This window comes from Neopsephotus bourkii, unplaced genomic scaffold, assembly GCF_033783945.1.
Source record: "Neopsephotus bourkii isolate Nb327-2 ecotype Australia unplaced genomic scaffold, CSIRO-AGI_Nbou_v1 NB_234, whole genome shotgun sequence".
NCBI classification, from domain to species: Eukaryota; Metazoa; Chordata; class Aves; order Psittaciformes; family Psittacidae; genus Neopsephotus; species Neopsephotus bourkii.
Window position 1 is genome coordinate 13,368,016 of NW_026900744.1, and position 27,894 is coordinate 13,395,909.

The window sequence follows — 27,894 nt, forward strand, 5'->3', positions numbered from 1 at the left end:
ACCCCTTCCCCTGTGTGTGGAGGCTCTCATGTTGCCCATACGAGCAATGAATTAATGAAACCTCAGGTTTCCTCTGCAGCACATGTTGCTGTGCATGAAGGAATGGGTATCCCATAACACCCTCCCCATCACTCAAATAGATGTACTCTAAATTCACATGCCATGCTGGAATTTCCTGGGGATCTCTGGGCATCTTGCAGTGTGATAAAAATTTACAGTCAGATGATCACAGCAAGAATTCCTGCTAAATAGAGGCAGAAAACCACCTCTTTGACATATGAGAGGATTGGTGGATCTCATTCCACCTCTTGTGAGAGTTTTAGGAAGAACTGGTTAATGGTAAGCTCTTCCCTATTTCTGGATGTAACTCCCATGCTACCAAAATTGACAGCATCATGGTGCTGAGTATACATACCACTTGACTGCTGTAATAGTATTAATGCCTGCAGTTGGCTATGGTCTGCCAACTGGCAATAACTTCACACTACAGCCTCTTACAGGCTTCAAACATTCAAATATTCTGACATAGCCCCTCTTGGTCACAACCGCAGACATGAGGAATTCTCATGATTTGGTTAAAGTGTTTAAAAAAGTCATTGTATACTTTGAACTAAAAAAATGGAACAGCATTTAGAAGCCAGCGGTTTTATTCTGTTACAACCATAATCATAGGGAAATTTCTTATCATAAGCCCCAGGGTGGTAATAAAACAGTTTCTCAGGGGAGGCGAGCACATATTAAATACAAATACCAGCACAGAACCCAAAAATTTCATGCATGGAGGAGAGCAAGGAGTTGGCAAGAGCTACCCTTGTTGGAAGTGAGGAACCAGATGCATAAGGAAAGGGAATGGTGCTTATTTCCTAAGTGACGCTCAACTCCAAGAAGGCTCAACATGGTCCCTCCTGCTGCCCCAAGCCATGATCAATTTGACCCAAATAATTTGACAGATGCTGTTCCAACCTATTCTTAAAAACCTCAGAAGTGGTGATACCATACCCTTAGACCCATGCTTTGCTTTCATCAGAGAAATGCAGTGAAGTTTCCTATTGGAAATTAAATCAACAGCTTCTTGCTCTATTGCTTGTGGCCTGGAAGAAATCCTTAGCTTGTTCCCTTAATCCCTGCAAGAGGCTTTTTCAGACTAGAGGATATCTTTTTTTCTTACAGACTCCAGAAGCCTATCCTCCATAAAACATAATTGAAAACTAAGCCTAAAGAACAAAGTCCTTAGAAAAGCAGGACTATAGTTACAGGACTCAGGATCCTCCATTTCCATTGAAACAATTCTTGGCTCAAAAAATTTTAAAAGCAGTATGTAAACTAATCCATTTTTCCTTTTTTTATTTTTTTTTTTTCTGGTGATCAAAGTTCTCCAGACATTGCTCATTCTTGCCAACATCCTCTCCACCTTAACTGAGCCAAAATTCTCCTAGGTTCACTCAGCCAAAACATCCTGAGCACCCCAAACAGAAATGGCCCTATCCACCTAACACAGCATGAGGAGTCAGCCAAGAAGCCACTCTGGGAGACAACTCAGGAAATCAGCCAGCAGTGAGAGGAAAGGAGTCTGACAGTGCCACCAGAGCAAAGGATGTACCCCTCCACAACAGAACTTCATAATCCTCCTCCAGTCTTTACCACAGAAGCACAAGAATTTTCAGTTCTCAACTAATTGGCACATGTAGGAGCAAACTCAAACCAGGACAGAAGGTCCAGGGCTGAACTTAAAGGGAGCCCTGGGGCCATGGGCAGGGTACAGGAGGCCCCTGCTGAGGTGACCCAGTGCTCTGACACTCGCTACCTGTGTGTATATTTATTATCTGTTAAATTCATCTTTTACAGGTATTTCCGTCCTTCTCAGTATCTGGGGTTTATTAACTTTAATATCCCATCTGTGTTACTTATTATAGCACCCTATAAAAATCTTTCTTTTCCTGAAAGCACTTGCTGCACCCACAAACATACTTTTAATTTTGTTTGGCCTGTCTATTAATCTTAACATCAATGTTAATGCTTAAATCATATAAAAAAAAAATAAACAAAACAAACAACAAAACCAGTCATGGGTGAAGAGCTGCACTTAAGTTAAAACAAAGTTTTAAGGAAAAAAAAGTGTCTCCATTTAAGAAATGTTTTAAAAAAAAAGCACAGAGAACAGCAAACTTAATAATATATTTTTCAGTGTTATTATTTACCATGCTTTAGTCTCACAGGCAGTTTTACTGATTGACTTGTCTTAAAAGTCTGAGCTAGTTGCAACTCACCCTGTGTTTCTAATGGGCTCATAAAACTTCAAGCCAGCAGGTTCATATTCCATAAAAATCAAACTGCCTTTGAAGCACCGTAGGAGCATGTCTTCCCTTTAGCCTTCACCTGCCTGTGTCCCAGGCTGGCAGTATCCATCCTGACCACCCTGTTTAAGCAGGTACTTAAAAAAAACTTTTAACAAATGAAGGTCTGAAGTTCAGGTGAGAACCATAACAAATTATATGCATGCAGTGGCTTTCCTCAGGTGAAATACTCTAAAGTGATAATAAAGGCCATTCTCCACAAATTTAGGCTTGAAGTGACACACATGAAAATGTCATGGCTGGTGGTCTGGGAGACACCATAATGAGAAGGAGATGCTGGTAAGTGCCAGCAGGATGTTTCTGAGCACAGCATCAAAGCCAGGGCAGCTTGCTGTGAGCCTTCCCAGTGAAGCTTTTGACATCTCCAAGGATGGGGATTGCATGGTCTCCAGGGCTGAGTTTTCTCTATGAAATTGTTATTTCTTCTGTTGTACTGTGTGCCAGTTGCCTTTTGCTATCATGCTATATAGCCCCGAGGACAGAGTCCTCTGCACCCCCTACAAGTGGCTGGTACCCCTATCTGAGATGCCTTCTGCTCCCTGATGGATGAAGGCTCCAGCCATAGCAAAGATCTGGGGCTGAAATGAATGAAACAAGATAATATGCTGAGCTGTGCTGGAAGAGACACTGGCAGCTATTGCTATGCCCAAAGAAGGAATATTTTCCAATTATTTTCTCTGTGTGTCATCTTTTTCTCCCAGACAGCCAGAGCATTTTCCTAGTCTTTTGCAACACCTATGAAGTTGGTGTCTGCAATCACACTCTGACACAAGGCTTACTTTGGCCATGTCCTCCTCCGTCCTTTACATCTTTTTTGGCCTTTCCTGGTTCATCTCTGGCCTTCATCCAGGAAATCTCTCTGAAACATCAAGAAGCTTGCTAAAAATTGCTGGCCCATAGGTGTGGTATTGCTCTGAGACCCAGCCAAACGAGGAAGGCTGTAGACCCACTCAAGAGGTCTGTCTCCCACCTGAATCCAGCTTTTGGCTTATACTGCTGACAATAACGTTTTAATGCATCTTATGTGCTCTGCAGAGTGAGCAGGTCTGGGGAGACTGAATTTGAAGTAAATGAGAGTCCAGACCAGTTTCCTACATCCAAGAGGATACCAGCAACAAGAACAGTACCAGTAAAGAGTCTAGATACAGTCTTAAAACCTCTATTTTTATTACAAATCACCTGGTGTTGTAAAGGCATATTTAAAGCCTGCTTTAAAAGACGTTTTACTGAAATATCAAAAGAAATTGTCTTTAAGAGAAAAGATGGCTGCATCCTGTATTTGGAAACAAGCAGTGGATCATCTAATTCTTCCCTTGAGTATTGGAGCACCTCTGTATAGCTCAATTCTCTTGCAACTATTTGTAGCTCTTGATGTTGCCCATCCAGTGTGTATGTTTTATTCAGAGCTGTGTATGTGGCTGAATGTGTGTGTCTGACTGAGTTATTTTATTAATACTGCATTTGTTGAGCAGTCTTACACAAGTTAAACAGTGTCACAGGTGTTAGAGGAATTTTCTGGAAATTGATGATTCAGCTGGAGTTCATGTATACGTATGGAAATGCAACTTGTGGCCAGTTTCTCAATTTTAACTAAGAAAGCTCAGACAGTCATAAAATAAAATGATGCTTCCAAACACCAAGATAAAAAATATGTTGTCCACTGGCTGCTCACACTTTCCGAGAGTATTTGTGCTTGAATCCGCTGTACAGCTATCTTTGTCTTCTTTAAAGATCCATTTCAAGCAAAAAAAGACATCAGCAGGAAAATAAAATCGCTTCTGAGCACATAAAACAAAGTTGTAAGTCTCTTGCTCATTTATTCAGTATTTCAGCATCTTTTTTCCCTCTCATTTTTAAATTCAAATGCAATAAACCCCTTGAAACTCAGGTTTTGTTTAGCTTGCTGAAACAGCTAGGGAAACAAAACATCATTAGAGCTGCAAGCCAGGGCAGGGCAGAATACTCTAAATATTTAAAGACTTATTTAGATCAACACTTGAATTAATTAAAAATGGATTAAAATTAGCTTCATAATGAGAAGCAGAGGGAGCAAGCTGGAATATCAAATGATTCCTTAGCAATTTACTGAATATTTTACTTTTCTTCACTTTACTGTTAGATTCATCTAAATTCAAGATAAACATCATGATGACCCTCGAAATCAGTCAGGAAAATAAACAGGATGCTAGCAAAATATGGGTAGCAAGCTGTGTAGACACTGGCCAAAAAAAAGTCCTGTGAAGACAGCATGATCCAACCTTTGGACTATGCAGACATCAGAAAGGAAAGGGAAAATATTACCTACAATTAAACCAACACCTAAATTAGTTGATGTCAGTCATAAGTCTAAACCAAAACTGTATGCTGAAAGGCATGCAAAAGAGAGCAAGCTCAGAGACTCATCACAGACTCTGGATTGCCCCTGGTGAAATAGCTGCTAGATCAGAAGTAAAGCTGGACCCCTCAAACAGGGATTTTGTCTCATGAAAAAAATATGAGGGTTTGACATTCTTCCTGAATGTGCCTGCATGCGTATGTGTGCATATCCAGCTCTGTTTGCATGTATGCTAGGGGTAGCTGCCCCTCCAAAAAGACAATGCAGCCACAACTGTGGGCATCTCCCAGTTGAGATGCTCCACTGGGTTGCTGGGAGGTGACTCTTCCTTTTGATATGGAGCAGGGATATGAACCTCCCTCTCTCTTCCTTTATGTGATAAGGGAATCAAATACACCTTCCAGTTGCTGGTAATTGCATGTTGTTGAAAAAGAGTTTTCTGTTCTACTCACACATGAACTTGCTGCATCCTCTGGCCTGGCTCAGGACAATGGCTCCTCACTGCCTGTGCACATTTTTCCTCTTAGAGGAAGGCTTTTCCAATTCCCACTGGCTGCTCGTGGATAAAGACAGTATACACTCCCAAAAACCCCATCCAGCCCCTGAACACAGCAAGGGAGCAGGGCTGGATCTCACTTGCCCTTCTGGAAGTGCACAGAGTCACAGCCCCACCATGGACTGAAGGGTCCATTCCGCTTTTTAAACACTTCCTGGGAAGGTTTCAAAAGATGTTTGTGAGGACTGAACATCACTGAAAATAAATCCCACATTTTTTCTCCAGAAGTGAAGCTCTGTCTGCTTAACTGCACTCCACAAGCAGCTGCTCACCAACATGTGGACAAATACTAGGCAAAATAGGGAGAAAGAAGAACTTTTCCAGCTTGAACAAGTTGAGCACAGGGATTACTGTGAAAAAGATGAATTTCTTGAACAATGACAAAGCTTCTCATGCCCAAGTTCTGAGAAGTGATTATGAAGAAAACCTTTCTCAGGAAGATTTCCATAGCAGTACTGTATTTTCAAGAATCTAGGGTAGAGTTCAGCAGTACATGAAGATTTTGTGCTACAAAACACCCTTAAGACCTCAAAAGCCAGGACTGCTTTCTTGGCCTTAGCACAGGTTTGCAGTGTAAGCCAACAAAAGTCACTTCTTCATTTCTTGGCTTCCAAATTTCAACATGGAGCCACACTAGACGCTTCCTCGTGATCCCATGGGGACCTACACACCAGTGGCTCCCCAGTGCCACATGGATGGATGGATGGATGGATGGATGGATGGATGGATGGATGGATGGATGGAAACAGCTAGGATGACATTACACCATTGAGGAAATTTAATGCAGAAAATTAAACTTAAAAAGTCAGTTTTCTACACAAAATTCCTTGGAGTTTTTTCCAGTGAGGAGTCGTTTGCTCAGAACAGTCATGGACTGTTCTAATTGCCAGGGGTGGACAGGTTAAATGAAGGGGAACCCAACACATGTTTCCCAGCCAGAGCTGTTTTTGACAAACTTAGTTTGGTTTTGGGTTTTTTTCCCCTCAAAATCCTCCATCTGAAATGCAACTGATTAGCAACAGCTGTATTCCGCTTTGTCAGACCCTTCTGCTAGAGGGAACAGAGCAGGATATTGCTCTGATTAAAACCATTCCACTTGGTATGAGTCTCTAGAGGTTATAACTGAAACTTGTCTAGTTATTTAACAGATTTATTTAACTTAAATCTGTTTCAAACCATAGTTCCACCTGACCTTGCTGGTGATGTTACCATGTCATCGTGAAAACAGGGGTTTGCACTTGATGTGAGAATTGTAAAAACAATGGTCTGGAGGCCAAAGGCTGGTGCTTAATTTCCATAGTACGAGGAATGCGAGCGCTGCAAATCCCTCGTCCTTAGCAGAGATACAGAGCAGTATCGGGGTGAGATGAATATTTTGTGTTCCCAGCCATCACATCTAAGTTACTACATTTCCCGAGCACTTCATCACTCTGAAGCACTACAACTTGGCGCCATTTGTGTGGCCCAGAGGAACACATGTTATATAAAAGGGATTTTTCATCACCCTAATTAAATTCTGAAAGTCAGACTGCAGAGTTACTGTTCAACCTGCACAATGATGCTAACCCTTATAGCATCTCCCATCCTGTGCTGATTTTCCTCTGCTGGGGTCACGAAATAGCTGAATAACCCCTTGCTGTTACTAGCTGTCAGCTAAGAAATATGGCCAAGTGACACCACACTGTACTGCAAAGCTGAGCAAAAACTACAACAAAGCAAATAGTGGCCACTTGGTCTATAGAAAAACGCTTTTGTAATAGGACAAGCTGAAAGTAAGCTCCAAGCAGGTCATGGTGGACCTAGATGAGACTGAGAGGCTGGTCAGTGCTTAGCACAAAGCCTGTTTACAAGCAGAGGCAACTGCACATTTAACTGGCCTACAGGAGTTCATAGGAACAGAAAGGCCCTTGAAGGAAACTCTCAATTAAAAATTCTCTCACCAACTCATTACCCAGTGGTGTACTTAAAGGCCAAAGGGGAAAGGGTCTGGGGCTGTTCCCATCAGGCTTCATCTGCCATCAGCAGAGCTCCTAAAAATTTCAGTTTCAGAGAAAACACATTGATTTGCTCTTTCTAATTCAGAACAACGGGATGCATTAAATACAGGAATTATGTGGTTTGCTGTTGTTTGTATTTTACTATTTTATTATTTTTACCTTAGTGACGCTTGCTGAGCAATGTGTGGTAGACCAGACCAGCCAAAGACACATAGCAAAGATGCTCCAGTCTGTACTATTGGCCTAGTGGCTGCCTTCCTTAGTAAAACCCAACTAGATGAAAAAAGAGAGTATTAAAACACATAATCAAAATAATGAGAAAAATAAAATCTAATTGCGGCCAAGCACATCATTTAGAAAAAAAAAAAAAAAGAAGAAATTGAACCTCCTCAGTCTTATGAGAGTTATCTAGAATTGTTTTTTTCTCCTTTAAAAATGTTTTCCCCGAAGCAAAAATGTAAAAAATATGCAATTTGTCAGGAAAGAAAAAAAAAAAAGAAAGAGAGAAAAAATAAACAAGGCAGTTTTTAATAAACCAATATTTCAGTAATAACATAGCTGGGTTTTGAGGTGGGATCGTTAGCAGCCTTAGCATTGCCCTGCTGGCAGGTGCACCCTGGCAGTTTGCTATGGCTGCCCCGTACCCTTCCCTGTAATGCTCTGTGCCAAGGGTGACACGTGCCAGCCCTGCCTCCTTAGCCTCACCAGCAGCAAGCACAATCAGAGGGACAGGGCTGGTGGGGCACAGGGAAGAGGCAAGCTCTAGGAAGACACCCTGATATCAAGAGTCTTCCTTCCCACATATCCGCCTCCTTCAGTGGCCTCTCTCCCTCCACTGACCACGTCCCTGCCTGGGATGCAAGCCCTGCCAGAAAGCTGCGGGAAGGCAGGGTTAGCTTCAGAGGCTATAATTAAACTTCAGAGCTCCATGACACCACTGTCCAAGCATGTCTGACAAGAACATCGCTGTGGGTCCTCCAGTGCAGAGCAGCTGGAAACAGATACTTCTGATGATGCCTCAGAGAGGGGACAAGGTTGTGCAGCGGACATCCTGGCTGATGTACGTGTCCCTTCAGCAACCCGCTGCTGTTATGGGCTGCCAAGACTGTGAAGTCAGCATAACACTGGGAGGGGGAGGGTACAGAGGGGTGATTTTATTTATCATATCTTGTTACTTGATTTTATGTATTTTCCCAAACAGATAGTGTGAGTCTGTTAGGGAATGAGAGGTATGGTTTACAAGCATTGAGAAACGGAGGATGGGCAACCTAGTTTAGCACAGGACATGCTTCAAAACAGTTTGCAGAGATGTGCAAGGCCACTCACACTTGTAATTATGTTTCTTACACTGAAGTTTGGGTTCCCTGTGGCTCTGGATTGTTTAGGCTTCTTGGACTAGATGGGCAGGTAGATGCAGCTCTTTGTATGTACAGCACAAGGAAAATGTCAGACTTTAGGGGATATAAATAGATGTCACAGGTAGGTTTTTGTGTTTCTGACACTTGCCTGAAATATTAAGAGGGGAAAAAAAGGCATCTGTCATGACACTTCATTCATAAATGGCTCTTTTCTGGAGAGGGATGGCAGAGGTGTGAAACAGGTTTGTGGAAACCAGCCCACAAATCAGTTTCTTCACTTTCTTCCACATAGCAAAGAAATATTATGCATTGCCCTATTTTGACCCATTTCTAGGGCTTCTCCAGTCCTACACAGTTCTTCCTGGTCAACCTGAAACAATCAGGAAATCTTATTGAAAAATACCCATCCTCTGAAAGGTTTCAGCATTTCCCATGTTACACTGGACAAACATCATCTCAGTCAGGTGTTTCTTGTGCCATCCCCCTTCAGAGCCCCAGTAACAAGGAGAAGCCTGTGAAAATGCAAATAAGGCCATCAGGAAGACTGTTTTCAGATCATGTTTCGTGTGAAGTTTGCAGTTTAAATCTATCCATTTTCTTCCTCTTTTGCCTGCTACCCTGCTGATATTTGGAAATTGTAATATGCAATTATTTGTCAAGGAGATACAAATCACATGCAAAGGATGTACTTTTTGGGAAGATGAGTGAAACAGAGGCAGGAAAGTGAGAGAAGGTACCCATGAGAAAAAGAAATCCTTCTCAGTAGTTATTTTCTAGGTTGAGATGGTCTAAGTACCAGCCTAAGGACTTTGTGGGCTCAGGGGGCAGATAGAAATGGAAATTCAACACAAGAAATAAAAACTTCACTGCAAATGCTGTGCCTTTCCACACCAGGCGGTCTGCAACCACTTGTACACACACCATGTAGTCAGCACATCATCATCTCACTATGAAGGTACTTTTCCCTGTATCCCTGTGACCACACCATGCTATTTGGAAAGGCGGGTATCAGCATGACAGCCGCGTGCGCCATGGTGTCTCTGGGCTGGGTACACATGGGTTTCTCTGCATGGGGCAATAGCATTTCCCTCAAACCACAGGCTGGAGTCTGAGCAGATGATTGACAAGATGTTTTGTCATCTCCAGCTCTGCCCCAGGATGGGAATAGCCCGCATTACAGAATTCAGAGCTGGTAATGAAAAAAATCATCAGTAGCATTGTATCATTCTTAGGAGGGAGATTGTGTATTCAAAACAGCCTATTGCCCCTAGCAGTTAGGGCTTAGACTGAGTAACTCCTGTGGAGTTTATCATATTCCACCCATCCTGTTTTTGCCAGTTATGTTGCCTGCAGGACAAAGGCATCCTGGAGGACCAGAGCAAGCACAGGAGCTAGCAGCTTCCATGCATTAACCATTAACCTGAGAAGGCTGATAATGAGATGAGAAGTTTTCAACTTCATTTTTTTTAACTTCTCTGTATGACTATTCACACTCTACCAAGTAGAAGAAACTCATCAAAGAAGACAGAAACTTCAGGATGCCAAAAACACCATTTCCTAGAAATCACGTGAAAGTGTACCTCCCTTTTCATATAGTGGCCACAGAAGATAAGTTGTCTGGACAACATCTTAGGAAAAGAAATGCCAAAAAATTGTACAAGCCTCACAAGGTTTTAAATAGAGACTGTGTTATAGAGGTAGCACCATGCTGCTTGGGAAGGTGTATTTTTCCACAGACACCATCAATTCTGGCTTCAATGTTCTACCTGCCCTCTCTTCTCCCTTCTCTTCCGTACTTCAGCAGCTATCATCTTCACCTCATCCTCTGTCTTTCTCTCACTTGGGTCACACCAGCTCTTGAACCGTCTCATCTCCTAACACCTTTCCCCAGTTTAGCCTGCATACTCATCCATTAAATCAAGAAAACTAGCCATGGAACAGAACAGAAATCCCTGTTTCTGGATGATTAGTCAAGAAACTATAGCAAAAGAGTGAACTTGTTGCTATCATGACCTAATTCTGTATTTGCTCCTCCTGTGTCTATGCAACATGGTAAAACAGATTTCAAGGACCAGCTCCAGATGCTGGTGGTCCAGCCAGGTGATAAACATGGATGAACAAAGACCCACGTGTCTCATAGGAATGCATAGGAGGCATATGTGTCTCAGACTCCACCTTACTCCTCCCTACACCACTGTTCATGTTCCCAAATAAACAGGAAGGCATATATGAATGTTTTCTATTTGAAGACACAGTAAGTTAGTTGTTTCTCTGTTTTCCCTACTTGCTAGAAAAAAGCTCTTGGCTCCACACCCACCTTTCTTACCTATGTCTTTATGCTTTATGTTGTTCTGTACATTGAAGGGGTACGGAGCTCTTTGATTTCACTGTTCCTGAACAACTATGAATAGAGTATTTCTGTCCCAGATATGAGCAGGAACATGGTAAATTACATATATTTGAGTATTACAGTTGAAGAATCTGGCATCCATTTCCTAGGAAGGCAGGAAGCCTTTTTCTTAAAGCCTTCCCACATTTTGTTAAATGAGAACGCCACTCCTGAATCACACTGAAGTTGAGGCAAAATAAACAATCTCTTACATAAAGTAAGAAAGTCCAGAGGGAAAGCTAGCGTGAGTAGAAAGTAAACTTCCTTGTTATGCAACACATCTTGCCTAACTCTTTAAAGAAAACCTTAGGAACTGAAGCTAAAACAGCAGATGCAGTATGATCTTATTTCCTGTTGAACATGTACTCTCTCCAGCCATACAAGGGCTGTGTGCAGCTGATCATCAATGCAGACCACTTCTGCTTGCAAAGCAGCTCGTGGCTGGTTCACATCAAGAATGGAAACACTTCAGGCATGCACAGCACTTGATTGCATACAGACATGTCAACACTGATATAGTTGTATTGCTGTTTTAATGCCCTTTTTCCTCTGTCTCCACGGAAAATTGAATAACCCCTTTCATTTCCTAGCTGGGGTTCATTGCTTGCACACATCTCTGCAAGTCCTTCAGGCAAATCCACTTACAAAGATAGCATCACTGCATCAAGTCTGAGAAGTGAATGTCTCTTTTCAAAGCCATTCAGTCCACATCCAAGCACTAGGCATCTCACAGGCATGCACATGCCTGCAGATACTGCTCACCAACCACCAGAGCAGAGCCAGCATCCCCAGTACAGACTACTAAAAATAGTCTGAAAGCACATTTTCAGTATCACATGGCAGAGCTGGTTAAAGTCAGGAGCAGTGTGGGTTTTATCCTGATACAGGATCTGTAAGAAGCAGGGCTGGGGAGATACTGTCCTGCTCTGAAGCAAGGTGCAACCTGTGAAGCACCTGGAAGCATCTTACCTGCTCAGGATGAAGCATCTCCCTGTCTCTGCTGAGTTTCTAGCAGCATGCTTAGCTTCTAATTTGAGAATGGAAAAATAAAGTCTGGCATGCCACCCTTGAAGTACAGCCCACCCATCTATTATGCCAAAACTAGTGTTTATAGCTTCCCTCAAAAAAGGTCATTGAGTACTCTTCAGCACTACACAGCGTGGGACTGTGTATCCACATGAGATGTCAGAAAGCTCACTAAAATGGGAACTTAGTTCTATGCAGAACTATATTTCTGTAACTCACAAAACCTTCCTTAAAGCTATGGATTTCCACCTCACATTAGCAGTCATAGCAGTCACCTGGGTCTCCTGTCTTTTCTGCTGAACCCAACCACCTTAGTGAAGCCTGCAACTCATAACAAAGACAAATCAAGCCTTTGTGATGTGATGACTTTAAAAAGATACATGAGAAGCAAATTATCTAGCATAATCTGAAACAGAAAACAGCTTTCCTTCATATTTTAATACCTATACATCTATAGCTAGTAATATCCGGATTGCAGGCTATGTGCGTGGCCTCACACGCTGGCTGAAAAAACGTTATGTTTAACATTAAAAACTTTTAAACCCTGAATTTAAAGGGGTAAAAATGGCAACATTAATTTGCTAGAGCAGTTCATAATTCGGCCTGGGAAATGCAGTTTGCCTTTCACTATTACAAAAAAAAAAAAAGTACTTTTGCACACGAATTTCATCACTGTGCAAAATGTTCACCATCAACATCTTTGCTTTTCTTCTGTAGCAAGTGAAGACGTGGAGTTCCCCCCCCCCCCAAGACCACTAGTCCAGAAAGCAGTCCTAATAAAAGTTTTGGTCCAAGCCATTCAAATGCATGAAAGTGAAGAACCACTTCAAACCATGTTTTGTTGTCTGTAGGTCAAATTAAAATTAGCCTTGTACTAGATAATACAAATGGGCGTAAGGCCCCACCACACTTCCTACAATATCTGTGTCTTGCGTTGAGATCATGATGGAGCTCAGCCTCATGTTGCCAAGCTTTTTTTGGGACAGAAATGACACAGTCTGTATATAGTGAAGTTGCCCAAATATTCCCTAACTCCTGAAAGACCTTTTCGCACCTATGTTCCCAGCACTGAGCTTTGCAACCAGCCCTTAGAAAAAACAGTAATTTCCCATTTCATTGTGCTTAGAGAGTCCCTTTTCAGCTAAATGTCAGGGTTTTTTTTCAGCCCCTGCCATCAATCAGGCCCTTTTACTTTGAGGCCAGGAGAGGAGAAGGGCTCCCAGTCACAACTCACTGTGTCTGACCATAGTTGACCACTTTGTGGGTTCTCTGGTTCCTCTGGCAGAAAATCACTGTGATTAAGTGTCAGGAATTTGATGAGGAAACCTTTCCTTATACTGGAGGCAGGAGGCTTCACTGGCCTCCTTTTTTCACTTTTTGACAATGTATCAAAGTCACAACATAAAAAGCCTTGGAATTTTCCAACATTTCTGTTTCCTTTAAAGGCAAGAAAAGGGCTTTCTAGGAAAAAAAAAAATAAAATTCCTTTAGTCTCCAGACATTTAAAATGCAGCTGGAGGAACAATTTTTACCAGTTTTCCTCCAGCAAGCAACTTGTGTAAATGGTGGGTTTGGAGGAAAAAGGAGCACATAGATTAAATAGATATTGAGATTAAATACATATTAGCTGTTGTAGCATGGGAAACACAACCTTAAGTTGCTGCCTCTTGGCTGGTTGATTTAGCAGGCTTATTTAGGCAATTATGCTGGAAAAAGTGGCTGAGGGACAGGACTTGCTTTCTGATTTTTATGGTGTTTTCTTGGTTTTTAGTTTTTACATGTTCTCATTTTGGAGGCATTTTCAGAGCTCTTTTTTTTTGTTGTTTGTTTTGTTGGTTTGTTTTAAGCAACTAGGAATGGGTTCCCAAGCCTGTGGAAGTGAAAATGTGGATGAGGGCCTGCCTAATTCAGGGATGCTGGGAGTAATAGCTCTTCACACATGGTGACTTTTGTAGACAATTGTTCAGCTGAAGAAACCCATGACTTTGCACCTCAAATTGTCACAACTTTTCATTTCACAGAACCCATGATAGAGCTCCATGAAAATCCAGGCTGCCACCAGCTCCTCCAAAGCAATGAGAAGAATTTGTATGAATTTTTTTAACAGCTCTTTAGAGATACATCTCCTCAGTCTATGGTTCTCTGGTTTCTCTTCTGCCTTTTCAAGTTCCTTTCCACAGTCTGAAAATTCAAGTTCATGTCAAGTTCACTTCTTATTTTGAAATATTCACTTGAAGCCAGGAAGCACAGCAGGAAGTATAGACGGTACTATAGTACCATGACACTTTGAAGTTTTCCAGATTTGGTGCACAAGTGTCAAGCACACAACTTAATCTTCAGCTGTAATCTTTGTATATATTTGACAAGAGGTCCAACAAAACATCATGAATACCAACATATAAATAATTGGAAAATGTTTAAATTTTCCCAGCAGTTCCAAAAGAAAAGCAACTTATCAAGAGCAATCTTTTCACCAAAATGTGCGAACTTTGGAGGAAAAAAATCAGTTCTAAGCTCTCAGTTATGGTTATAACAGCTTCCTCACTAGGGTTATTGTTCCTTGCAGCAGCCATCTCTCAGGTATTCTCCTGTCAGTCTACCCAAGAAATCTGTAGAAGCTGTTCCAAAAATGTTTGAATAATTAAGCATTATGTGAAGTGAAAATTTATACCGTTTATATCATGAATTTATACTTTCCATATTCCATGTAAAGATGGTAACAAAAGGACCATGCACTATGCTTTTCTTTAATCCAGCTAATTCACCACAGACAGAGCCACATTAGAAGCAGAAACTACCCAAAAGCTAGAGGACGTGTTACAGGGATTTGACATTCAAGTCCCTGCCTATATAATACAGGAAAACTCAAAAAAATGCTTGTTGCATCCCTAGGTGGAGGATGAATTTTTTCAAAGGCAAATATTTGCAAGATTTATTAATATGGATACCTCTCCTCTGAATCCTTATGATGAAACACAGACAACTATAAAGATTCAGTCATATCCTCCATCTGAAATAGGACACACACAAAAGACGAGCCTGAGAGAATAAGAACTTGGTGTTTCCACCCTCAGGTCATAGCTCAATTTTCTAATTAACATGATGTTTGCACCCAGAGACTCTCTCCCATACTTCAGCTTTTCCTGTGTGATTTGTTATCCCGTATGAGTGACAGTTTCTTTATGGTCTTTATTTTACCATGAAATGTCTTTTACCTTTAATCATGCATTGGCACAGAGCATATGCTACTGATTATGAATTGGGCTGTATTTAATAGGCATGCAAACATTTGGCTTTGGTGAAATGCAATGAGCTTCCAGCTCCATCTATTGGTTTAAGAGGTGGTATTTAGGTGAAATTTAAGAGCTGTTATAAAAGCCAGGAATGGAAAAACTCATAGTGAAGGAATACATGATCTTCTCAGAGACTATCTCTACAATTCTTCAAAGACAAAACAAAATAGTTAAGGCAACTAGGTAGAAAATTTGAAAGTCCAGTGCCACCATATGGGTGGCATATTCAATGACCCAAGCACTTCAGCACTCCATTCTTTTCAGTGACCACAAAGTACTTGTATTAAGTGTAGGAAAATGTCTGCAAAATAAATATCTTTAACCCTAACATATTTTTCAAAGACATTAAGTGGTTCATTCAAGGATGGAGCAGTGGATGTGAACAAAACCAAGCTCCTCAGTAAATAAGCAGGTCATTTCCCTGGACTTTTCTAGCAAAACAGCAGAATGGTTGTTCTCAGGGGAGTGACTGACAGTAACCCATAAGTTATTTCAGCTGTTTTAAAAAGAACTATTCCACTAAGATCCTATTTTGTGGATTAAAGCTGAATTTATTGTTTATTTAAAGCTACATTTACTATTTATTAATACAGAAAAAAAGATCAAAGTCAGCTACATACTAATCACACCTCAGTTATGACATCCAGTACCCAGCAATGATGTTGACCACATTTATTTTCAGTATGTTTTGGAGTTCTGATAATAAAATCAGGTATCTTATAAACTGATAGTCTAGAGATTACCTACCTCTTATACCAGATAAACTGAACTACTAGAATTAAAGAAGGAATCTCTGGCTGGGGCCCTAGCCCTTTTTAGGAATGCTTGGTAAAGCAAATTAGATCTAGTTATAGAGGTTGTAGATGTTCCATCCCAAGAAACATTCAAGGCCAGGTTGGACAGGGCTCTAAGCAAGCTGATGTAGTTAAAGATGTCCCTGCTCATCGCAAGGGAGGTTGGACTAAATAAAATTTAAAGGTTCCTTCCAATCCAAGCCATGCAATGATTCTATGATTCTGTGTGTTTTCTTAATCTTTTTCTAGAAAACCCATTTTCACGCTTAAAACTTCTATCTTGCTCCTGAGGTGTATGGGAAAACACCAGACCTGTTCCTGCTGTCTGGTCACAGTGATTCAATATCCTGGAGGACAGCAGACACCACACTACAGAAAGAATGTCAAAGATGACACACAGCATGTCCTGATACAACTTTCTAGTATTTCTAGCTCTTTCTCCCTGCAGAAACCTCAAGAGTACCTGCTCTTCTTGCCATTCAAGTATATTTGTCCTCTGAAAGGTCTTACATTATATTTACCCTCCAAATATCCACCTGGAAGCAGCACTCTGCCCTTAACATTGATTAATTACTATCAAAAAATTTCTAGTTTGCATTTTCAAAGCAGAAGTTCATCCTAATGGAACTTATAGCTCTTCAGGGGAAACTAATGAAAGTAACTTCTCCTTTGCAAAACGACCTGCCCGAGATTTAATCTTCCTTTATTGCAATTACTTCTGTTCCATGAGAAAAATCTCATAAAATTGTTATCATTGATGCTAGCTTGAAGCACACATTAATTAAGAAATGAAGCTGTATTTCTAATAATACTGCTTTTGTAATGCAATGTCTATCTCCTGAAATGAACTGCAAGCTACTAAAAATAGCAAAATGAAAACCCTTTGGGGAAATACTGCCTCTGAAATAGAAACAGCTTCAGATTTTAATTCAGCACACAAAATTCCTCTGCTCTAATCCCCTTCTGTTTATAGGAAAGGAGCCAATAGAAAATAGATTTGTAATTAAAATCCTTGGAATTCATGCAGTCAAGCTATTTATTAATAGCATCATTTTTAGACATTGGGCTAGCACAAGGATATCACTGTTCAAGCTTTATCACCATATCTTTTAATTCTTCTGTTTGCATTTAGCTCTACCAACCATTTCCAAATATAAAAGCCAATTCTTTCATTAGTGAAGAATTAGAGCCCCACACAAATATTTTGTCTAAGAGAGTCTATTTTTTTGATACTTCTGAGGGGTTTCTCTTTTAATAATCCACTTCTTTTTTTTTCTGTGGCAATTACACAATTGGTTATTCAGTTGATTAGTTTTCTTGTAACTCTTCTAGAACTTACAGCCTTCATTTTTATTTTCCTTTTCATAAAGAGATTTCCAACCAATTTGGAATCAACATACTGTTAACAGAGCTGAATCTGTTTCCAGCTGCAAATACTAGGTAGAAATGCATAACAGGAATGTAACTCAACACAAATGGAAAGTCATAAAATATAACTTTTTACATCCGATAAAAATTCAGTTGAAATGGAGTTATGGCTTACATTCCAAAACTTTGTGTGATATATACTACCCTGAAAATAAGCAAAATAAAACAATTTAAACTAAATAAAGAAAATGTTTTGCTATAAAGACATTTAAAGTCGATTTTAACACAAAATTCACACATGGTATAAAAAAAAAAAAAGTACTAAGCAATTAAGCCTGTGTTTGAGGCATAAAACCTCAGTCTCAAATCTCCTAGACGTATACAAAGCATTTTTGCACATCTTCCCCTGTTACAGTACACTTCCAAAGCAGCTTTGGGTTGTTTTGATGTAGACTTCACCCTACCTGGAAAAAGACATGAAGATAATTTCTCTGAGACTTTTACAGAACACAGAAAAGAGATTTTGGTTCATGAAGTATTATGGCTAGCAAACTAATAATAATAAAGAAAACTTTCAAAACTTGAGTAAATTATTGCCATAACTTGACAAGGAAATTTAAACACTATCTTTATTACTCCACCAAAAGAAAAAAAAAAAAAAGGTGGCCTGATACCAGGAACTGAATTTCACAAAGGATTTTCTTTTTAACAATTTTGAACAAAAAAAAAAAAAAAAAAAAAAAAGAAAAAAGGACTTTACTGAGAACATCCGGAAAACTGAATATACTCTGAAAGAAAAAAAGCTGTAATTTTGATCACTATACACCATTTCACTTAAAGAAAATAAGATTTTCTCATCCCCTATTTCCCACTGCTTTAACTATTGAGCAGAATCAGCAACCACAGCACAGTGCTCCAGCAGCACTTGGTCAGGATTAACCTCCTCTTATGAATAAGGTCAGAGTGAGTTCATCCAAAATGCTTAAGCAATCAAAGGTAAAATATGAAATAAAAATCAAGAGATAATGTCTGTTCCTGCTGATTACTGAGCATAATTCATACTCAATGCCTGAATGCATACTCAGAATGTGAATTCACACATACTCAGCCTACGGGAATCCCTATCATGGAAAACTTGCCAGAAAGCTGATTCAAGAGAAAAGATTTAGCTTAGGAGAGTTAAAAAAGAAAATATAATTCTCTGCACTTACCAAGTAAAACAATGAAATGGAGGATGTGTTTCTGCAGGATGTATTAGGAAATGCCATATTGCATCATATCAATAGTCTTTTAGACAATTTTAGAACAATTATTGGTAAAGTAAGATGATTCTTAATTTCTTCTATTAAAGGCTTCCAATCCTAGTCTACTAGAGAAGCCACTAATAACTATCCATTTTTCAAGTAAGTTCTTGCAACAAATGTCCTTCATTTTCATTGAAGCAGACAAGAAATGTGCTGCCAAGGAAGCAAACTTGAAAATTTTACTTGTTATATGCTCAAGATGTTATTGATACCCAATACAGACATCATATAGCAACAGTAGAAACATACATATATATTTAAAAAAAAAAAAATCTACTGTTAAAAGTGTTCTATAATCAAGACAACCACAAAAAAAAGATTAGCAGCAGGTGAATCAAAATTTGATCCCAGATATCTATGCTCTACAAATGTGAATGACATTTGCCATTACGGAATTCACACTGAAACCAAAGGAAAAATAAGGCAGCTGTAGTGAAACTGCCACTTTCTGTGACACTCAGAGACAACCCTGAGTCAGAGTTTTGAGAAGAAAATAATCTCTTCATTTATCACTAGACTTCCTTCAAAATTAATTTCCATATGTCAGTGGGAAGCATATTAATCTCCCTCTGTAATTTTATCAGGAACTTATCAAAACAATAGGAATACTACTCAACATTGTTTTCTCAGTGGTGTTTCTAGACAAAGTAAAGACACTTGAGCTGGTCTCATTAGCAGCTGCTTCTGGGCTGTGAGATCTTTACCATGTATATACATGGGCCATAAAGAAGGAAGAGAATCATGGAGCAACAACTGATGAAATACAGAGCAGTGCAGTTCATTTTAAATTATATTTCCAGGAAACTGAGACAAAATTAGATTTATAAAGATTATGATGGGAAGAGGTTTCTGCTCAGATGAGCTGGTATCTATGGGTCACCAGATCTTGAGGACATGGCAGATTTGCTGGCTGTACAAGGAGAACCTGCCAGGTACAGATAGCCCATGTATTGATAAGCAAAATACCTACTACAAGCAGCAGCAAACAGAGTAACGTCAGTTGCAGACAGTGGCTCTCTAACACTTGAAAAAATATTTGTGACTATGATGTTAAATACTCCAAGTAACATAGATATAAAAACAAGCATCTGGGGAAACAGGTTTACAGCCAGAGTAGCATGAATGCTCTTTGCAACCTTTCTTCCCTGAAAAATATAACTGGAGTCATTTGGTCTTCTGCTAAAATGAGATTTGCTATATTTCAAGGAAGGGATTAAAGTATAAATCCTTCTAATTTGCACGGAGAGGTGACCACTGAATTCATCACATTGCTTTATTCATGTCTTCTCCCACATTCCCTCCCCTTCTAGATCTTCTAATTTGAGTTTCAGATTCAAATAGCTGCAATTATGGAACAATTCAATTACAGGGTGAGGAAAAGGAAAAAAAAAAAACACACCACCAGAGCATGGTTTGGCAGGACATGTTCTGGTTTTAAACAAGGATTAAAATGAGAATTATTCAAAAGCAAATAAATCTATGCAAGCAATTAGCACAAATTCCTATAATCTTGGATTAATTCAGCTCAACAGGCTAGTCAGAGCAGGAATTTTCATTTTTATAGGTGTTGTTCAAGGCATCTGTACAGACACCTAGAGAATACACTCATCACAGTTACCAAAGTTGGATTTTAAGAACAATTAAACCTAAATTTGTTAAACTGGCTGAAGTCTAGACTAAGAACCAACCTTAAAACCAGCAAGAAGGCTATTTTAATGGTCCTCTTGTGTGAAGCCAAGTGGATATTAGAAGAATTTTAAGAAACAAAATCTGATGCAGACTGAAATTATAAGGAAAAATAATTCATCTTCTTTTCGTAATAGCAAACAGCCCTCTGGCTGACATTTCATAAACTTCAACCCATAGTCTCAAGTTCCTTAGAATTTAAGACATACTTTGGAAAGCAAGAATTGATTAAATCCAGGTTTCCTGTGTATGTAGGACCCATTCAATCAGGACTGCAGCACAGGGATTTCCAAGCATGGGACACTCAGCCCAGAAACACTGCCCCACCAGCTTACTCATCTGGGGTAAAACATCAGGGGGGCAATACAATCTGAAAATCTGATGCAGAGCTTTATAACTATCAGTTATAACTTCGTAACTGATAACATGGTAATGTCTAGGTCACTGAAGATATCACCATGCTATCAGGTTTTCTTGCCTCACACACAAGAAGAGGCAGCAGTACACCTACAGGATATTTGCACATCACCCACGTACCAATACCAAGGGAAATTGACAGTTTTGGGGGATCATTCAGTCTCAGAACTGAAAGCTGGAAGGTAGAAAAGAGTTACAGCTATGCCTGCATAATGTATTCTAAATCAGGTACAGACATCAGGCACAGACACCTCATCAGCAATGAAGAATTATTTCATATAGTTTCAGACATATTACATCAGCCTTTGATAAAGGGTAATCAAAGGTTAGTCTTGGCAGTTAATTATTTGTTTGGAAGTATTCTATTGAATTAGTGTGAATTGTTTGAAATACATTGCACTCATAAGGTATAAAATAGGTTCATATGAAAAAGGTAGTAGGTAACAAAGGGAACCTGGTACCTTGAGTTTAAGATTCCATTTCATGGCCATGACTGAGGTCATGTTTCAGGTTAGGAACGTGGTGTCCAAAAAGAACAGAAGCACCTGCATTGTCTCTGTAATCGTCCCTATGACAGTTGTGATGATTGATGCACCTTGTTCAGCCTTCCTGGACTACAAATACCCACCTGCCAAAACAAAAGAGGTCCAAAATCAAAAGAAAGAAATACATTACATTTTATAAATAACTTTAGTTTTATTAAGGTTTAGCTCATCAAGCTATGCTTAAAGCTAAGACAAAAGTTAGACTTCGAATTCCTAAGGGACCTCTATTAGCTATTAAGGCTTACATTACAAAAGTCAGTAAGTGATTGGGCTACATGAGACATAACTATGAGGTTACTCAATTACATCCCTGGGTGACTAACAAGACTAGGATTCTGAACAGTGAAACATATCTCCAGGCATAAGAGAATTCCATTCAGGAATCTGATCAAAATAACCTTAAGGTTAAAATTAGTCGCATCAAACATTTTATTAGAGATTTTCCCTGCCTCTCCATCAGTAACCCTTCTGATACCACATTTAGGAATATTTTTTTTTATAACATCACTTCCCAGGTAACTTTTAAAGCAAAATAAGCAATAGTAAAACGTTTACTAGAACTATTGCAGAACAGGGAGTAAATTATCTGCTGTGTCACAGTAAGGCAAAATGTTGGACTGAGTGGTCCATACATAAACATTAATGATCACATAAACTTAACCTATTTTATTAATGACTACTACAGGAAAGCCCACACAGTTGTTATGTCCTCTTCTGTCTCTGGATTTACTGGTACTCTGAAATTAATGAGTTCAAAACTATCCTCTTCTGTCCTCTTTAAAACCTGCTAATGGTCACCACCTGGGTTGATCACACTAGACCCTTTTGAAAATTGTGAGACATACTTTACATATCGCTCTACTAATTCCAAGAATTCAAGAAAGTCCCTGTTCTCTGAGTCATTAGTTTTTGGTCCACCATCATTGTTTCCAGTCAAAACATTTGAAAAAGGAAATTACTGCAGCCAATATAATCAAGCATTGGCTTCCTGGGGTTGATATTTTGACACCTTAAATTTTACCATGGAAATTTGTTCTGCTTGAATGAATCAGTAACCTGGAAGAAAAACAAAATGAGTAAAAATACTACAATAGGTTGTGATTCATTTTTTCACCATTAAATGGCTACGTGCATTCATACCATGCTAAAGGACACACTGTGAAGAAGAGCATGGCAAGAAGAAGAAACCCAAACTATCATATGCATCAGCAAATGAGTGCGACACATTCAGCAGGCTTCATAACTCCATCGCTTTGATTTCAGTTGGAAAATAAGGGGAGAAGAAAAAATAGCTGAAGAAGTCATCTTTTCATTGCAGGAATCTCCTAGACAACAGGCAACATGTTTTACTTCTCAGAGTCGTTAAATATTAAACATAGTGAATAACAGGGCCCACTTGCATTTTAAATGAACCCTTTCATTTCAAGCTTGGAACAGAGTACAGGTAGATGTAGACTTACCCTTTGTGTGGGCCAGGAAGATGCAGAGAAGTGAAGAGGCATACTGTCAGTAGGGACAGCATAGTTAACTAATTGCACCTACATCTAAAGCAAAAGGATTTACCATTTTCCCTATTAATACCAATGACATCATAGTAAGGAATGAGAATTTAGAGAATCACTTTTGCCAGAGACGAGCAATCACTCTAAACATGCTTTACTTATACCATTTTGAATCTATGTATTTCAAAGTGCCTACTTGTACAACAGAGGCTTGTCATATCACGACAATGTTTGATACAATATTTGTATCATGACACTGAAATACAGATCACACTTTTAGTGCATGACATAACACAGCAATAGTCGGCAGCCAGCCTCTTTCAACATCTGTCTGCTAAAACATCCAAGGTAATTGCATCAATCACTGGATCCATATAAACAATTTCATGGTTGGTGGCACTGCAGTTTGACGTCCGTCATGTATTAGTTTGCTCATGAGACAGTGTCTCTTACTCTACAGACACAGTCACATCTCTTGCAAACCTTCATAATTCCATCTGTTTTTTGCCAAGCTGGAACTGCAGTCAGGCTCATGAAGTGCAGGGAGATGTGACGCTCACAGTTTAACCATCAGCCATCCAGAAGGTCAGCCTTCTGGGTACACAACACACACCTATATGTAATTCTTCTGCTTCCCAGCACCCCTTGAACATAGAGTTCAGCAGCTCCACTTGGAGAAGATCAGTCCTCAAATGTCAGACTAAATTAGAAGAAAGTCAATACGGAATAGACTTGGAACAAAAAAGTGTTTGTATACTGTACGAACAGCAACATAAATTCCACCCTCCTCTGTTTCCCCCAAGAAACAAAGTATAAAATAACTTTAGACTGAGGAGAGGATTTTAAAATGCCCAAAATTTTGGTTTTACTTGTCAATTACTTTTACTTGGTGGGGGAAAGGAATTAGAAAGTTCAAAGCCATCTGGACATTTTTTAACTGAAAAGTTTCACTTCAAACACAGCAAAATCATTAACATTTTTTTCAACTGGTTAAAATTAAATTTAAAAGGTTATCCAAAGACACTGATATGATTTCAATATTAAATAAGACATCTACATGTGGCACAGAGTTAAGCCAAAATCAATTTTTAATGTTCTCATTTCAACAAAAAGCATTGAAGAGTTATTCTGACTCAATTTCCCTTTTTCAAGTTTCAGTTACCTTGCTGAACCGTGCCTCTCTTCTGCCTAACTCCGTGGAAACAAGACCTGTAAATTCCATACAGTGTATAGATTGAAGCAATTAACGTAGAGAACATGGGTTGGATCAGGGGGTTTCCAGGAGGAGAAAGAAAGTGTTTGAATTTCATAAGTTCACAGTTAGCCTCCTGGAAGGACAAGAGAAAAGAGAATTAAGTGTTCTTACTTTAGAAAATTATATATTCATAACATTTCTTCATGAATCCATCTGGCACACAAGACTGGATTCACAGCTAAAATTGACTATTTAATTTCACTGATTTTTTTGAAGTTACTCAATTTTATACACACTCAGGTAACCCAGGAGACTAAAGCACTTTCTCTTGAAAAACAAAACAAAACAAAACAAAAAACCCTAAAACAAAACAAAAAACACACACAAAAAAAAACCAAAAACAACCAATCAAAAAAAAAAAAAAAACAACCCAAACCCCACAAACAAAGCAAAAGATATTTTCAAAGCACAAGTGAAGTGTTTCTCTTATTTCAGAGGCTGAAGTCATAGGAGCTCAGTAAAAAGAGGAACAGAAATAGAAATCTATTTTTCCTTGCATTGGATTCTTAAACCACAGTGTTGAGGCTTCACAAGTGAGCAAAGTTTCTTTACTGGTGTACTCCTCGGCTGCAAGTTTAGTTATATCATTGTCCTTTATTGACCATAAGCAATATCTGCCCCAATAATCATGTACAAGGATTATAGGACTGTTTCCAATTTTCTTATCTGGAAATTAGCTCTTCCCCACAGAATTTATAATAGTCCAGGCAATTTTAAGCCCCTTGAGAGGCTCAGCCAGGAGGGCTGCCTGGGAAAAGATGCTGCAGACATGGCTGCTCCTCTTGTCCCCACACTCTTCGTCACTAACTGATGCATCACGGCCAGGCAGACAAGCCACGCAGGCATGACTGTAGCATGATGTGCTCTAAGGTACTCACATTTTTGCACAGCTGTATAGATGTGGTCGAGAAAGGCAAGGAAAAACCGTTCTGGCTTTTGACATTTTGAGGAGTGGGGAGGAAGGACTGCGGTTTTGCGGGTTTCCTCTCACCCTTTCTCCACCAGACCCCCACAGTCTGACACCAAGGCTGTTTTCCTATCGTCTGGGTATCAGGAAGGCAGATGTGAGTGCCAGACTGGTTTATGATTTTGCCTAGCAATTATTTTCTATCCTTTGATAACATGCTGTGTCCTCCTTTGTCATGGTCAAGAGCTATCCTGACACAGGCATTCTCTGAAGCAGCTCTGGAAACTGCTATCCACTCCAGTTTGGGGTTTCCACCCTTTTTCTTTAAATATTTATATTGGAACAACCTGCTGAAATATGCAAGTGTATACAGAAAAAGCCTTTAAACTGGAGAATACAGCCAGTTCTACTTCTTTCATCTATTTGTTTTCTTGCTGCAGTAGACAGACGCAAAAATACAGGGCTGGAAAGAGTTCAGACTTAAACCACTGGAACATGGTAATGAGTTTTTTCCATTACTAGATAGAGTTTATCTGTTATTTTGGAAAAAGATTCTCAAACCCTAGCAGTTAAAGGTTAGTGGAAGGACAGTAAAAATGAGATAAAGCCTGCTTTTAAAAAGCCCCTGCTTCCAGAAAGCCCCTGCTTCAACTATTTTATGGAACTACACAACAAACTCTAAAGAGAGGAAAAAAAAAAAAAACCAAGAAAAGATAATGACTGCAATTTTCAGAAACAGCTGTGGAACGTATATAACTTGGAGAGGAGTAACAATTTAGAAGAAGCTTTAAGCATTCTTCATGGTCCCCTAAGCCCAGGCCAGATGTGCCTGTTCAGTCATGTAGCATAACTCACAGCATTCTGCTATAAATTAAGCCAGTTACCAATGACCCCAGGACCTGCCAAAGATCATTGCAAGCAGCAGGTGTTCCCTTCCAGCATAATTCTCTCTACCTGTTGCCAAGATGAAAAGAGAATGAAGTTGATGCATTCACTCAATTTTGAATTGCTTGTAAAACCGTGGTCCTTTATTACATCTAGATAGAGCAAGATACATTCGTATCATCTAAAGCGTTCATTTTTACATCTAGATAGAGCAAGATACATTCATATCACCTAAAGCGTTCATTTCCTTTCATCATCCTTTGAGTTACTCCTATTATCTGCACAGTGTTTCCTCATTAGCTACTTTCCACTTGCTACATAGAAGTCCCATTACTTGTAATGACTACGTATCTGCTGCATGATTTCATTGATATTTGTCTTGAGATAAAAATGATCACTGTTTCATACAAACCAAAAGTTTACAGTTTTCTCTCTCAATGTAGTTCCTTTAGTAAATCCTTTGTAGGCTCTCAGGACACCCAATTCAAGGTGATGCTGATGCCACTGTTCAGCTGATACGCTTTTCAGAAGTCCTTTGATCATAACTGTGAAAGTAGCTGAAATCTGATTTACTTTCCTCTTGTTCCTGTTAGAAGTGTGATAAAAGAAATGTGTGACATTAAACACCCACCTCCCTGGAGTTCTCCATTCAGAGCGCCCCAGCATGACTGTACAATGTTTTACATATTCAACTTCTACTTCACACACAAAAATACACGTGCTTATCCTGGTGAGACTTCTTTGAATGCATATCCTTTACTTAGGAAACTCTGGAGTTCAGCTGTCCCTCATGAATCACTATTATAAGATATTGACGGTGTGAAGCATTAAGCATGTTCCTCTGTCATCTAGCAGCTGATGATAACAAACTTTTAATTCACCTGTTCGATTATGTGGACTGGCAGACTAAAGGTGTTAGGCGCCTAGCTCAGTGGGCTTCAGTGGGCACTCAACACCAATATTACACACACATCTTACATTCTTTGGTATGTCCTAACCAAACTACCATTTTACAAGCAAATTCCTATTGCTTAAGTCATAGGCTTCAGATTCTTGACTTATGAACAACACACAACAGCTACATAGATCATATACAGCACAGAAATTTAAAAAGGCAACACCTATTAGTATCTAAATCTTGGGGGACCTACTCCAAGCTAAACAAGACACTTGATGATATATATCCTTCTGTTTTGTCACTTATTTAAAACTTTTTAGGCAAAAGATCTGGAGATCTGATCCAACCTAGCAAGATGGGATCCACAGAAATAAAGATTACATAAGTACATATGAAAACTGAAGCCCTCCACACCCTTTCCCTCCTGCTGGAGAGTAAGCATTTTAGGTTTTGGGGGGTTTTTTGTTTGTTCATTTTTTTTTTTCTGGAAGAGAAACTGAGATTGAAATAATCAGAGTGATCAGCCAAGCAATCGTTATTGATAAAAATTATAATGACCACAGCAATATTTCTCATCATTTCCCTGGATATATTGTAATACAATTGATAACAGAAGAAATAATACCAAGACTGATTCCAGTATGCATTTCTACAACCTTTTCAGAAAGTCATGTTAGAAGGACCCTTGTGAGATATTGACAGTTCCATTTATAAATATGTATAAAAAATTCCTTATATTCATGACCTTAGGCTTTTCAATAAGTTAGATGGCCAAGGATACCTTCAGAAATTTGCTTCAAATCATTTTCTTTTCTCAGATCCAGCATGCAGCCTTTCATCTAAATAAAATGACTTGATACATTCTGCAGCTAAACACAGCCTGCTGCAATGGCTCAGGGGAAGATTTCTGAGAAGAGAAATGCACCAGTCCCACCATTCCCACTGTTCATAACATAAATTGTGAGAGACATTCACAAACATTAATTCTTATTAATGTAGAAAAGCTAACTGCTATAAGTATCCTT

General features: G+C 39.3%; 2 long non-coding RNA genes across 2 annotated transcripts in view; one reads left to right on the top strand and one right to left on the bottom strand.

The window, feature by feature from the left end:
• Nucleotides 1–8,392: 8,392 nt before the first annotated feature.
• LOC133207659 (uncharacterized) lies at nucleotides 8,393–27,787 on the top strand. Its single transcript, XR_009724114.1, has 4 exons — nucleotides 8,393–8,471; nucleotides 8,628–8,721; nucleotides 13,863–13,957; nucleotides 27,688–27,787. It is a non-coding gene; the product is annotated as an uncharacterized LOC133207659 (long non-coding RNA).
• The window catches only part of LOC133207658 (uncharacterized), a 33,126-nt gene continuing 25,261 nt past the window's right edge, over nucleotides 20,030–27,894 (bottom strand). Inside the window, exons 2-3 of the long non-coding RNA XR_009724113.1 lie at nucleotides 21,423–21,505; nucleotides 20,030–20,115 (exon numbers count right to left, since the gene is read on the bottom strand). This is a non-coding gene — a long non-coding RNA (uncharacterized LOC133207658). The remainder of the gene's footprint in view (nucleotides 20,116–21,422; nucleotides 21,506–27,894) is intronic.